Here is a 14,381-nt window from a genome sequence, read left to right on the forward strand (position 1 = left end):
CGCCGTCACCTGGCGCGGCCCGAGCCTCGGGCTGCCTCCGCTCCTCCGGGAGACAGCGGGAAGGCCGGCCGGCCGGCACCGTGCCTGCCTGGACGCGGCTGTCCCGCAGGAGTTAGGCGTGATGTGCTGCATTGAGAGATACCTCTGGTGAGGGAGAACTAAACGGCTCTGCGCCAGTTAATTTGTCAGCCGACTGTACTGTCGGGGAGAAGGGGTGGAAGGTACAACATGGCTTCACCGGGTGTTGTACTTCAACCATCGTGTGAGTGAGCTTAACCCGGGCTGAATGTAAGGCTTTAAAATACCGTTTCCTTGAAGGATAGCTACCATGTGTTTTCCATAGGGTGAAGTCAAGGGTTAACAGGGAATCGCTCATCTTTCATGAGCACTCGTGCAGATTGTACCTATACAAGGACACCTGTGTCCATCAGGGAAGATGCTTGGCCTCGAGAAAGAAGTCTGGCAAGCCAGAGAGCCACCAGAGTCCTAACACTGAAACAAATGTATGGCAGAGAGCCTCTGTTAATACGGTGCAATGGTCATGAGGGGAGGACAACAGGGTATCTCAGAAAAGAGTAAAATTAGCACTGGATCATTGACAGAGTGAAATGTGTGTGGGATATATAACTGCAGAAGGCTTCTGAAGGACCAAAACTGGTAAACATAATGAAAGCACAATTATTTTGGTAAACAGTCTGTGTGGCTAGCATAGCAAAATAGGGGGAAAGTGCTTCTAGAGAAGCTATACCCGTAATCTGTAACTTTATGCTGTTCAAGGACATCATGAAAAAGTGCGGCACTGTGCGATTTTATCATTACTTCCAGCAGTGGAAAACCTGTTTGACAGATTGGAAACTGCAAGAGCAGTCATGACCCATAGGACCTCTAGAGCAAGTAATGTACGAATGTTTAATATAGGGGTTCCGAAGATAACCTCCAGAGTTATGACAGCTTAAGCATTTCCTCTGTAATATCCTGGTTTCAGTTACTACTGACTTCAAGTGACTTTTACCTCTCAAGATTACTACTGACTGAAAAAAATACTTTTTTTAAGAATGACAAAATAAAGACACTTTTTGACATTGTTCATTCATATTTCACTCAAACCACTTAAGTATCTTCTCTCCAAATTATTTAGACTGAGAGATATCTATTGAAATAGACCCCAATTATGAAGAAAAGTCCTGAATTTGGATAAGTTGTAAAAATTAGGTTTCATGAAAAGGCACTGAACAAGTATTTTTTATCATACTGTCCTATCTCCTTCTCCTGTTCAGCTCACAAGTCAGTTCCAGCAGAACTATTTGTGGATGTGGATTTCATACAGTTGTAAATCTCAGTGCACCTGGTCAAAGGTCTAGATCATAGAACATCCAGGGTACTTTCCATAAGGCTTTGAAGATGAGGATCAGATTATATGCCTTTTTTGTTTGCTGCATGTAAAGCAAGGACATTATAGAGAAAGGAAAGGAAAAAAAATTTGTAAATAGTTCATTATAACATCAGTGCTTGCAATATTTTGTAGTTTTCAACACATTTTGAAATCATGGAAGTCGTTCCAAGAACTGTGGAACTGATCATACCTGGTTTCTTATAGATTTGGAGCTCATAATTAGACTCCTTGGTGTTCATGAAGACAAAAACTTCATCTGAAGCTTTTCCATGCTAGGGCAGTGATATTTCTCTAACACACAGTTTTGTTGGTGTTTAATATGAGTGAAATGTATGCTGCAGTTGTTCAGACACCAAAGAGTGTTATCTGCTATCTTCTTTACCCGTGCATCTGTTCTAATGAAAGGGCTAGGAGCATGTATGATACTATTAACCTTCTGTGAAATTGCTGGAATTTTCCACTTAGTTCAAAAGATATTATGCAGTAACAGAGACACATGCACCATATCTGGCCACATTAGATAATTTGCTTAGGAAGCAAAGTTAAAAAGTAGTAAAGATTCTTCCAGAAACTTTCTGAACAGGGTGATAAAGGCCTAATGTAGATGGAAGCTTCTTGTTAAATTACTCATCAAGGACAAATATTTATATGTGCAGTACACATAGAATATTATATGTACACATGTGCAAAATACATATTAAATATAGTTCCAGTGTTTTAGCTGATGTCAGGTTTTAATCAGTGGTTATGGTTAACTGCACTGAATAATTAAAAGCGACTGATTGCTTAAAACAATGGAAAATAATGGTTAAAAATGGAAAAACATGATAGTTTTTATCATACCAGAAAGTAATGTAAAGATCACAGAATTATTTCTTAGATGAATTAGTGGGAAAAGTGAAAGAATAAACATCCTCCATGGCTGATAAATACAGGCAGAATTCAGAAGAATTGCATATTTTGTGTGCATATTGTGTGTGGGAAGAACAGGGCTCCCTGCTCCAGGACTGGCAGTCCCAAGGTTCAAGATGTCAGTCAACCCCATGGCAATTTACTTTGTGTTCCCCACTGTTATTTGATCATTTTTAGTCTATATTACATCTCATCATAACCCATCGTTTTCCACAAGTCTGACAATTTTTATCACTGATAACTGTGCTTTCCATAGAAAAAAAATGCAGAACAAAAGTTTCTACTTCTGCCAAAACAGAAGTTTTGTACTGGTTTATGAATTTAAAGGTTCTAACAAAACCTCTGAACCTTAACAAAAAGTTTACACATGAAAATTAGCGTTCCCTTCCAGCTCTAGTGTATGTTTTGTTAGCCATCTTGTTGTCTTGCATGATATGCATGTACTATGTCTACTTCTTTTTCACCGGATCTAGAAGCAGCCTTTCAAATGTTTGGTCCAGTTCTCCCACCTAATATGACCTTAAGCTACTTACTGTAGACTTTTTGTGGTCCCGTTCTTGTTATGTTCTTCTTATAATCTCACTTGAAATCTGCCCATGTCTGTGCCCGTTTGTAATTGTCACTACAACAGATACTTCACTTAGTGCATTTTCCCTTTGCACAGCAAGGGCTTCTTGCTCCTGCAAGCCTAGATTATCAAGGCAGCAGCACTGCGAAGATCCATAATATGCCCTTAGCAATTTTCACAAAAAAAAACCAGGGTTTTCTGTGTGATGCAGATGCAGTACAGCAGCACCAGCATGACAGTGCTTCTGAGGAATCACAGCAGGATTCTGAACTGAACATAAATTTACACTATTATAAAGATTTTAGCACTTTAATTTCATAAATTTTAATCATCTAAACTAAATATTAGAAAAAGATTCATAGGTAATTTTGTGTGCACACACTCAAAGTAATAATCTATGTGAAACAAACAATGTTTGCTGTTTATAAGAATAACAAGTATTGTGAACATTCAGTATTCAGTAACATGAGGGGAACTCCCAGGTGTTTTTTTTGTTTTTTATAGCAGAATATACTACCACACTATTTTTTCTTCTTGGAAGCACAGAATAAGATAATGCCAATAGCAATTAAACGGGGCAGATACTATCCTTTCTTCTTGGTGCTGCCCTTTCTTACAGCACGTCAGACTTTTCAGACAAATATCAATCTTGCAAACTGTTATTCCAAATACTGTTAAGACTAGAAAGATTGCATCTCCTATCACATGTCATAAATCAACACTCTGTGGTCAATGAAATTGAGTCAATGTAAAATCTATGCCAGTTTAGGTCCCAAATGTGACTTGGAAAGAATAAAATTAGTTGACCCAGTTCTGCACAGAATTTAAAAGATTTTATTGCAGATTAGCAGAGTTTAAGTGAGAGTAATTATGTCTAAGATCACATAGTTATATGCTTGTCATGATCACCCTGGAGTTCAATAATATACTGCATTTTCTTCAATTAGTGTTTATCCTGAACCCATAAAGTACAGTATAAGCGTTAATTACATGTCTGTCATTAGGTACATGTTTTGTACTCTATATATAGCCTATGTGCAAGGATTTACACAGGGATAGAGTGTTGTAATAAAATTTCAACAGCAAAGCTTTTCCTTTTATAAAAAATTCTGTTCTGCAGCTACAGAGCTCATGTCTTAAGTGCAGTCTGGAACATGTGCCAAAGTCTGGAAATTACACTTCACACCCAAGACCAAGAAACCATCACTGTCTGAAGCATCCTTCCTGGCAAAGTTCAAAGCTTTTAATTTCTGTTTTCATTATTTGATGGGGGGGCAGGGGGGGAAGGGAGGGGGATTAAGGGGGAACTATGGATCTTGTGGCTTATCTTTTGGAGAAAAATAGTTTGCTTTTGTTTTCGTGTTCCTGCATCCTTTGAGGTTTTCATTGCTCTTCTAATCTTTTTCTGATGTACTCTCTGATAAATTCACTGGAATCTATGGTGAGGCACAAATCCAGAAGAAGTGGTTTTTTGAAGGTGGCCTTTTTTCCCCTTTGGTCATTTTGGGTTTGGGGGGCAATAACATATTATTTTTCTAAAAATGTTGGTCTAAATTAAAAGAGCACATTAAATAGCATCCTTAAAATAGAATTTCCTGTTTTTCTCAGTCTTGTAATAGGTTATGTCATTATGTAACTATTTACATGTACTATATGACTATAATGTATATAAGGATATATCTATCTCCCACTTTTATGGATAAATGAAGATGTTTCTGGTGCCTTCTTCAGCTTACATTCTTGCAAATGAAATACCATCAGTTTTAGCCAGTGAAAAGGAACCAATAGGAAGGTAATTCTAATTTTGTTAATAATTTATGTTAACCATATGTCAGTCTCAAAAATCAATGCTTTCGCACATAGTTGGAGAAAATCAGCTCTTCAAGGTTTTCCAAAATCTTTTAAAGTAAGAATCTAGGTACTCCGTGTTCCTGATTTATTCTGATTGAGTTAATATCTGAGGACTTAAATAATTCCATTATTATTATAAATGCACAACAAAGGCAGGGAAAGCCTTCCTTCTTATTAATATGCAGCAATCCACTGTACAATTTTCCAGTAAACTTATAAAACCGGAAAAATTTCATCCCCTATTCCTACCATGACAGTCTTTGCTGTGAAGTTCAGTTCTGTGATATTTAACAACCCTGTTTCTAAAGCAACAGGCAGTTTTCTGGGAGAGATTTTAGTAGCCCTAGGGCTACTCTGAAACTTGAGTAATCCAAATAATTGTTAAGAGATTTGTCTTCCTCAAAAAAAAAAAAAAAAAAAAAAAAGAAAAGAAAAAAACAAAACCAAACTTGTTTGAGAAGGCATTATATTCACACTTTCATTTTCAAAAAATGAAATTTCAGCAATACAGCAGACTTGCATTTTTTCTAAAGAGATAAAGAATATTTTTTCCTTGGCTGCTGAGACAACCAATTGTAGGTGGAGGAAGGATGAAGGTAGACAGCACAAATACTAGGAACAACATGAAACTTCTGCTAGGATGCATTACAGGTATTAATCAGATACTAGCTACCAAAGGTCAAAGTTTTTGGCAGGTTCTGGAGAAGCAACTAATTCTTTTGTCTTTAGAGGCAATAAAAAGAATATTCTTCCATGGAGAAATATTTACGTTACTTAAAATGCTTATAAGTTAGTGATAAAAGAATTTGGTAATCAATGCAAAACTCAGTTAGACTGACCATTCTCCAACTGGATATCCTTTATGCCAGCAGGTGAAATGTATTTTTCTCATAAATATTATGTGAGGTGATGATGTGGTAGTCTGGAGAAGCTGCCAGAATAAAAGTGGGGGAAAAGGAAACAAAGAAAGAGAAAGGGAAAACTTTCAAGGTCTTCCAGTCATAAATATTGAACCTGTGTACCACAACATCGTTACAGTAATATCTTAATTTGAACATTCTGTCTGCCTAATACACTTCTTCAAGTGTATCATAACATAAAGCCCAAGACTTGAATATTCACACAAGACACAAAACCATCCAGCGTTTAAAACTAAAACTTAAACTGGTCATAATGCGAGCATCTTATTTGAGTTGTGATTTATGACAACACAAGTGCAGAACTACAACTGTTACTAGGCAAACTATTCACTGTGAAGAAATGAATAGAATCATAGAATATGCTGATTTGGAAGGATCATCAAATTCCAACTCCTGAACCTGCACAGAACACCCCAAGAGTGCCTGAGAGTTTTGTCCAAACACTGCTTGAACTCTGGCTCTGGTCAGGCTGGTGCTGTGACCTCTTCCCTGGGGAGCCTGCTCCAGTGCCCAACCACCCTTTGGGGGAAGAACCTAATTTAGCTTTTTTTGAGTCAAAAATTTTGTGCCAAGTCATTCACTAATGTATTTCTTATTCAGCATTGTTAACAAAATATAGGGCCATAGTTTTCAGAGGTATACGTTTGGGTTTTTCCTTAGAATACTTCTCAAAGCTTCTGTGATGTCTGTGGTGTCATGTAAGTGACAGAATATCATTTCTGCTGCCTCACTGGGCGACAGAGTCAGAAGGACAGGCATTGCATACCGTACGTAAGCACAAATAACACTGTGCACATGCCAGTGCAGATAACTGAGGAAAAAAATAGATGTTCCCCACATACTCCTCAGAGAAATCTGTAGCAAGGCTACTTTTTCCCACCATTATTTCACAGGCCAGCAAAAACATAGGCTCCCAGTTTTCACATACAGTTAATTATTAATTTCTTTAATATAGGATAATTACACAGGTTACATAATTTGTTTTGCTTTATAATTATTATGAGTTTGTTTCAGCCTTCCTTTAAGTTATTCTAATGTCCTCTACATGAGCTATTCTGCTTGGAAAGGCATGCATGAGCCATAATTTCCTTTTGACATTAAAAGCCACAAATCTAAACATCATTGCGCTATTGCAGAGGAAAAAATGTTTGGCTCTTAACTCAAGATTAGTCTCTGTAGCCATTAAGAAGTGAAAGCTCCATGGAGGTAACAGAACCAAAACCACTGAGATTACATTCCAGTCACAACAAGCACTTAACTGTTGAAGATAAGGTATCTGGGAAATGATATATAGTAAATAACCGACATTCACTTCTGTCTGTTTCACTAATATGAAAGAGAATTATCATTAACACAATTGTAAAGCAGAAACAAATAGATTAATTTATTGAAAAGCAATAGTTATTATGAAGGAGTAGCGGAATTGCTGAATTGGAGTCTTGTATCACACTCCTGGAATAAATTAAGACATTAACAGTACTTACAGCATTCTTGCTAGAGCACAAAACTTATATTTGATATGGTTCAGTTACTTCTATAATTAAAAAGAAAACCATTTTCTGAAGCTCTGTGAGGAAAATATCTTACATAAATATTTAGTTTAGGTACCTAGTATCTTATCCCATAGCCCTAATGAAATTCCTCACCTCTAGAAACTGGAAACACCATCTGTTTTTGACTGTTCACTGAACAAAATATGGACATATGCTGAAATGCACCTAAATCAAAATTTATAGAGTATAATGTGGTGAATTCTGAAAAAGAAGGATTTGGGAGTTGTGTTGTTATTTTAAAGAAAAATACAGTTTGCTATGCTGAACTGGACCTAAAATCTGTGAGAGCTATTTTCTAGTCAGCTTCTGTGGCAAGCAAAGAACTGATGCAAATGGAAACTGTCTAGTTCTCCCCTCATTTTCAGTCATAAATTTTTCATCTTGGTTGAATATTTTGTACAGTTGATTTTTGAATGAATTTTCCTGTTTTGTGTACAAAATTCTATTTAATCTCGCTTAAAACCCAATGACTCTGGTTGGGTCCAACAATACACAAATCATTAACTGTTTCAAAAATATTTTCTACCTCTTGATTGGATCATTTTGTACCATCACTAAAATCTTAGATGTGACTATTTGGTATTTGGTAGAACTGCTCACATAATTTTCAGGAATAAATACTAGCTTCTTCCAGACCTTGCTCTTCCTGTTCAGTTCTCCCTCACAGTTCTTGGATTCTGCTGTACTTCTTGTAGCTCAGACTGATTCCATAGGCAAAGTTCCATTACATTTCCCAGAACATGGCATTTTGAAAGAACAACTTTTGTCAGTTGCATGGGTATCTCACCAAGTGACCAGTGAAAACAAGCTGAACTGTTTCATTTTTGCATCATCTCAAATTCTTAAATGAGGTGCTTCTGCTTTCCTGACAGCAGAGACTCATTTTGTAGTCACTGAAACAGAAAGACAATATTAGGTAATATATCAGGTATTTCCCATCTTTATTACTGATTTTCTCTCTTTGATCTTAATAGTATATAATATTAATCAGTATTATCATATCAATCACAGTACTGTAGTATCTTTCTTTTCACTCCTTTTAGTGCACAGCTCTTTTTCAATAAACACTGTGCAGCCTGTTAAGTCTGTTTATGTGACACTGCATTGTGTGCCTTATGATACAGCAAAGTAATCACCTAAAATCTGTATCCATGAAGTAACGATTGAAAAGTGGTGTTAGTGAGTCACTCTGAGCAGTATGATTTTACTTCATTAAAAACAAGAAAATCACTCTTGCTCCACTTAAAATCATCTTCTCTTTGAGGTTACTGAGGTCATTTCAATAGCTTTGGAGATTGTATAACTCCAGTTCAGTTGGGCTAACCTCCTGGTAATCACAGTGTGAAAAGGGCAGCTCGGGGCAGGATGATTTGGTCTGAGCAGAGTGAGTGTTCTCACATCATGGCATGACTGAAGCATCATCCAGTTCCAACATTTCTAACAGGCCAGCATATTCCTCAGCAAGGAAGGGAAACTGCTCTGCAGTGTCACCCACCTAGAAATTAGAGAAATCCATAAAAGTACAGATATTTATAAACCATACATAAGTAAATTGCCACACATCATTTCAAGGCAGGCATGGATGCTTTCAGTTGAAAAACGCAGCTTTACATTAAAGCAAAACCCCCAGGCTTTTCTGCATATCATAAAAAGGGATTTTAATTGTCCAATTAACATTTTCTTTTTTAGCAGTACATCATGATTTCCAGCATTAACAGCAGCACTGCAGCTCAGGTTTCTCTGACAACTCTGCCTAATCTGCTTATTAAATGTTTTTTAAAGGCTTGGTTTCATGCTTGCCTCTTAGCATATATAGTCACCAGCAAAAAAGTGGGTGTAAAGCTCTCCCACAACAGACTGATAACATTTTACACACACATTATCCAGATGTATATCACTACAAAGCAGCAGAGCATAAGGATTTTATGCTTTGGAACAATATTGGTAGATTTTGAGCTAACTGTTACAGGAAACTATTAGGAGCTCATAAACAATTAACAATGGGACACTCATGTTTCTGCTGATTTAGCAGAAGGCAACAATTTGCTGGTGATTCGCTGCTTGTCTCCTAACAGAAACATATAATTTGCTAATCCATTTCAGTCCCTGCCTAGTGATCCTAAAGGATAATGTTAACATTCTTCACCTGTCTTAGCAGATAGAATAGATACAATGAGACTACAAATACACACAGATAAGAATGTAGGTATATCCATCAGCATTAAGTGAGGATGGAGATCTCAGTACAAATAAAGCAGCACCAATTGCAACATCCACTCTGAATTAGACTTTAAGAGTGACAGAACTAAGATTGCTTTTCTCCTGTTGCAGAAATGTGCTTTTATTACTGGTCAAGAAGACAGACTTCCTTTTAGGTCATGTAGCAGATCCTTCCTACTGACAGCTGAACTTATTTTAATTAAATCCAAGCTAGACCATAACGGAGGAAACTTTTTTAACAATTTTTGCCCAAATCAAGTAATATTAGCTTCAGGATAAGTATTTTCTGCAGTTATAGTGCCACTGTTTACAGTCTCTTCACCCCAGCTTGTATGATCAGTAGTTGGTTGTTGGGTTCTTCAGCTGTATTTTGATGTCAGTTGGCTACAGGGGAAAGAACTGTGGCTTTTGCATGCAGTAGCCCCTGCACTTTGGATCTGCTCTCAGAGTTCATAAATATATTTTTCACAGACAAGATAAAACATTCAAATGAAACATTCATCCTGGCCAAGGACAAAGGAGGGCATTTAGTGAGTCTTGACATAAAGTTCTGTCATTCAACTAGTCACATTGGTAGTGGTAGTTCCTCTCCAATTAAGTGTGATTCCCCATTGCCCTTTAAATGTTATTTTTGCAAGATATCACTGTTCTGTTTCACTTGCAGGTTCCCACAGTCCCTGAAGTTCATTATCCTTCAGTACTGGTCAAAGAAAGAAACAACCTAGGATTGAAATATATACTGCATTTCAAGGAGGTAGCTATTTGTAGTGATATTTCCATTCATTTCTTTTCCTTTGTGGTGCTTTCAAAACTACCCCTTCTGAGCTCTGCCCATTCAAAGTCCAAGTGCAGCTGAAAAGTACTATTTAGTCCACTTGAACTGGCACAAAAAACTAGCTGCATCAACAGAGCTGAGATTATTTCTTTCATTGCATATGACAAGATGCACAGCTTTAATTTTAGCCAAACTAAAAGCAAAATCCCTCAAATTTATGTAGTATACTCGTGCCCCATGCTCCAAATAGTGGAGAGCAAAGTGTTAGATCGTACTTCATGTGTACTGAATTTAAAAAGTGAATGTTAGAGGAGATTCCTGCATACGGAAGATATCTTGGTCTCTGATTAGGGCTGGGCAAAAATTAAGCACATCTGACTTATGTCTAAGATTATGTAACATTTTTTGGTATTGAATAAAATTATTCTTGGTAGTCAGAGGTACATAGTAAGCTTTATGAAGAATCCAGAGTAGAACACAAACCAGCCAGATGTCCAAGTGATTTGGTCATTCCCCAAACACATTTTTTTTCACACATAGAAAAGAACGGAAAAAAGTCTTTATTTAAATATGAGAGTCTGCAACATCTGGATTAAGAGTTTCAAACTATCCACTTGGTTTCACAGTGAAAATTAAAATGCTTTGACTCGTCTTAACTAGGAAAAAAAAACCCCACAATGAAACACGTTAAGCAGAATAGTAAAGGATTTGCCATTGCCTTTCCCTACAGTCTTTATGTTTTTATAGGGGAAAATTTTACTTTTGTGAAAAATAGCACCAAAGCTACAGTTAGTTGAAATCAGGACTACTAAATCAGTACTACTTCCTTGTAGCAAACCAGACCCACACAGCAAAGGGGAACAAAGCCGGTGAACTAGAAAGGAAAAATAACTTCTATTTCAACTCACTTGCCCTTGGAAAAAGATAGACCCAGCACATGGTCTTATCAGCCACTCCAAAACCTGGCAAACTCTGAGCAGCATCTGATGACTACAATGCTGCTTTTAGCTGCCCTTTTAGTCATGGGTTCCTAGCAGGGAAACAAGACATGCCACAGCCTTAATCAGCTAAGTCACACATCCTAGGAAAGCACCCACACACAAAGGTCAGAAAAAGACCTCTAAGAGGAGGATAGAAAAGAAAATGAGATAGGAGGTGATGGTGAAACCCCACTGTTGTGTATTACATAGATTCTGTTTGGTGCCATGGATTTCACTTAATTGAGGGGAATGACAACACCCTTCAGTCTCTATTCAGTGGAGGTGGGCAGAAGATCTGTCAGGATTAGATGACAACTGTCCATCAGCCTCATCTGTCCCTTCTCTTCATTTCTATATGTGTAGGCCCAAAGAACCAATGATGGGGGAAATATGGTGGATTTACTTAAGATGTTTAATTATCTTAGAAAGATCAGTCACTGATGTATTTTGGTTTGTTTTTAAAGAATGCAGTATTTTACATATTCTGCTCCCTATTCTTAAAAAGAAAAAAAAATACTTAATCAGACATAGCAAAAGGAAGCAGATCATTGGAATTGTACTAAAGGAAACACAAGCTGAGATAACTATGTCATTTCCTTAAACCCTGCAACATTCAGTAACTGCATTTTTCAAAGTACAAAAGCCTGTTTTTCTCAGTTTTCTTAGATTATCAGGTTTGCCCTTGAGCACACAAAAGTCACTAGTTTAAAGTCCAACTGGATTTGCCTTTGATTTGTTCTTGATCCAACAGAATCTTGACATAATAAAGATTAGATCTAGAGATAATAAAGATTTTCAGCCATCCCAGTACTATTGCCAGTTGCAGCTTCCTTAGTATTTTGCTGAGATATATTTGTATCTATCAGCTTCCTTCAGGATATTGTTTCATGTCATAGAAACTGTATTGGAAATTTTAAAAACTAGTTATCCATCCAAAATATCTTTATTAATTTTTTGCTATTAATTCTTCTTATTATGCTAAATGAATCCTTTTAAGTATACATAATTTAGGATATTAATACTAAGGGTTCTGCAGAACTCATATTAGAATTTTGTTTGCATACACAGGGCCTGTTACTACAACTCTTGTTCTTCTGGGTGGCTTTGTTATGATAAGACTGCAAAAATAAGACTTCTTATGTGACAAATCAAAAGATATGAGAACAAGTTTTTGATTCATTTGCAACTGAAAGTATACAAGGATCAATTCATGTGCAGAAAAAATGGCCCAGCACTTGAACATCTGTCAAGAATAGACAAGACATTTGACTTAAAAAAAACTATATAAATACATGAGTCCCATCTTTTTGATCAGAATATGAATCACACAAACTACATACTCCTGAAAAAGCCCTCTCTCGCTACATTTAGTGGAATACATCCAATGTAGATTTCTCAGGGAAGCTGCGCTCCCATCTGTGGTGACATTAGCAGCAAAAAAAAAAAAAAAAAATCTCTTCATATGCTTGCTACCCATTTTCTAAAGTGAAACACAAGTCACTCCACGAGGGGAAAAGGCAACACGACAGGCACAAGCAGGTATGGAGCAGCAGGTTACACCTGTGGGATGAAGGGCTGTGCTCTGTGGGGAAATGAAGCAATGGGGTCTGCTCTGGGCTGCTTGGAGCCACACTGACCAGGAGCACCACACCTGCCAGGTCTGTGTCTCAGTGTGGCAGCAAGGAGTTCCTGCAAATGCCTTCACAGAGCTCCTTCCCACAGAGAAATCCACAGTGACAAGAAAAGCAGTTCTAGCCCTGGACACTCAGTACAGCTGGGACTTGTTTTCTCATGCCATCCCAAACATACAGTGCTTGGACTGCAAAATTTTGTTAATTTAGGTGATTTAACTACATATTCAGTGTAAGTCGGAAGCACATAGATACACATGACTGTACCAGAGCCATCACTACTGAAGACAACCAATGCCATGAGGGAAACAGCTGGTACAGAAGCATCCATAAGAACATTGTTCCTTAAGCACACTTAATCCCATTATAACAAACAAGACTTTCACCACAAGATGAGAACTTCAAAAACTCCCACTGTCATGGGGGGAAGACCAAGAGACCCAAGAGGATATCAGCAATGCATTACTGAGCAAAGATCAACTCATCAACTCACTCATGTAGGTGATGCAATTATGTAATGCTTAACGACCAAGCCAGGAGGAAGTTCCTTGCCCCAACAAACTCCAATGATTGCTCTTACTCTGTGCATCATAGGAAGCAACAGTAGAGCGTGGTGCTTAGAGCAGTTTTTGAAGCCAGAGGTATTTGACAGCAAGAAAGCGTGAAACTGTGACTCATTTGCTGTGGAGCTGTACACCACGTGCCAGAGGAGGAGCAGTAGAGAGACACCAAAACAGTGGGAGAGATAAAAGTGAGTAAAAGATGGTTTGATAATTTCAAAGGGTGAGGAAATCACAGAAGCTTAGATCTGAACACATATTTGGCTTGCAGGATGAGTTTCATTGTACAGATGGTTAATATTTCATCTCAAAGTAAAGGCCATTACACTGTATGTGCTGGCTTCTGCTCAACAAATGCATTCTGTTTCTTTCCTACCCCCATGAATTTCCCATTCTTATTTAATATGAATTTTAAGACATTGGAGTTTACATAATCCCAGCCACAGATCCAAAAGTCATGGCTGAAATGTAGCTCCAAGCTGTTCTCTGGCCCTCCTCCACCCAGGGAGAGCTCTGGCTAAGTACAGAGCTATAAAACTTCCTTTAGGTGACCAGAAGGCTTGTATATTTATGTACCTCCTGACTGATAATCTTCTCCAGACACTCATACATGTATTTAGGGATGGCAGTAGACATATAACTGAACAGCTGAAATCTGAAAGTCTGCTTTGTAACTGACCAAATGTTTCCTTCTCGGTTTGGTATTTTCTTTCCCTTTCAGTGTTACATAAAACAACCTTATAGGTTTGATTCCATTTAGTTGTCAGCCATAGTGGATATTTTTAGTACTAAAATTTCAGCACTATCTTGAAACAGTGTTAAGCTAAGGACAGACAGTGACATGGACAAGTGTAACTTGATCCTACTTTTCTAAACAATAGAGATACTGAAATTGAAGTTAATCTCTCATGCTGTAGCTGTTTTCAAACTAAAACTGCCGAGAGGAAAGGAACACAGTAAACACTTTTGAATATAGAAACACTGTAGAGAAAATGGCAGATGACAAGTTTCTTGAAAG

This window comes from Motacilla alba, chromosome 3 (genome assembly GCF_015832195.1).
Source record: "Motacilla alba alba isolate MOTALB_02 chromosome 3, Motacilla_alba_V1.0_pri, whole genome shotgun sequence".
Classification (NCBI taxonomy): Eukaryota; Metazoa; Chordata; class Aves; order Passeriformes; family Motacillidae; genus Motacilla; species Motacilla alba.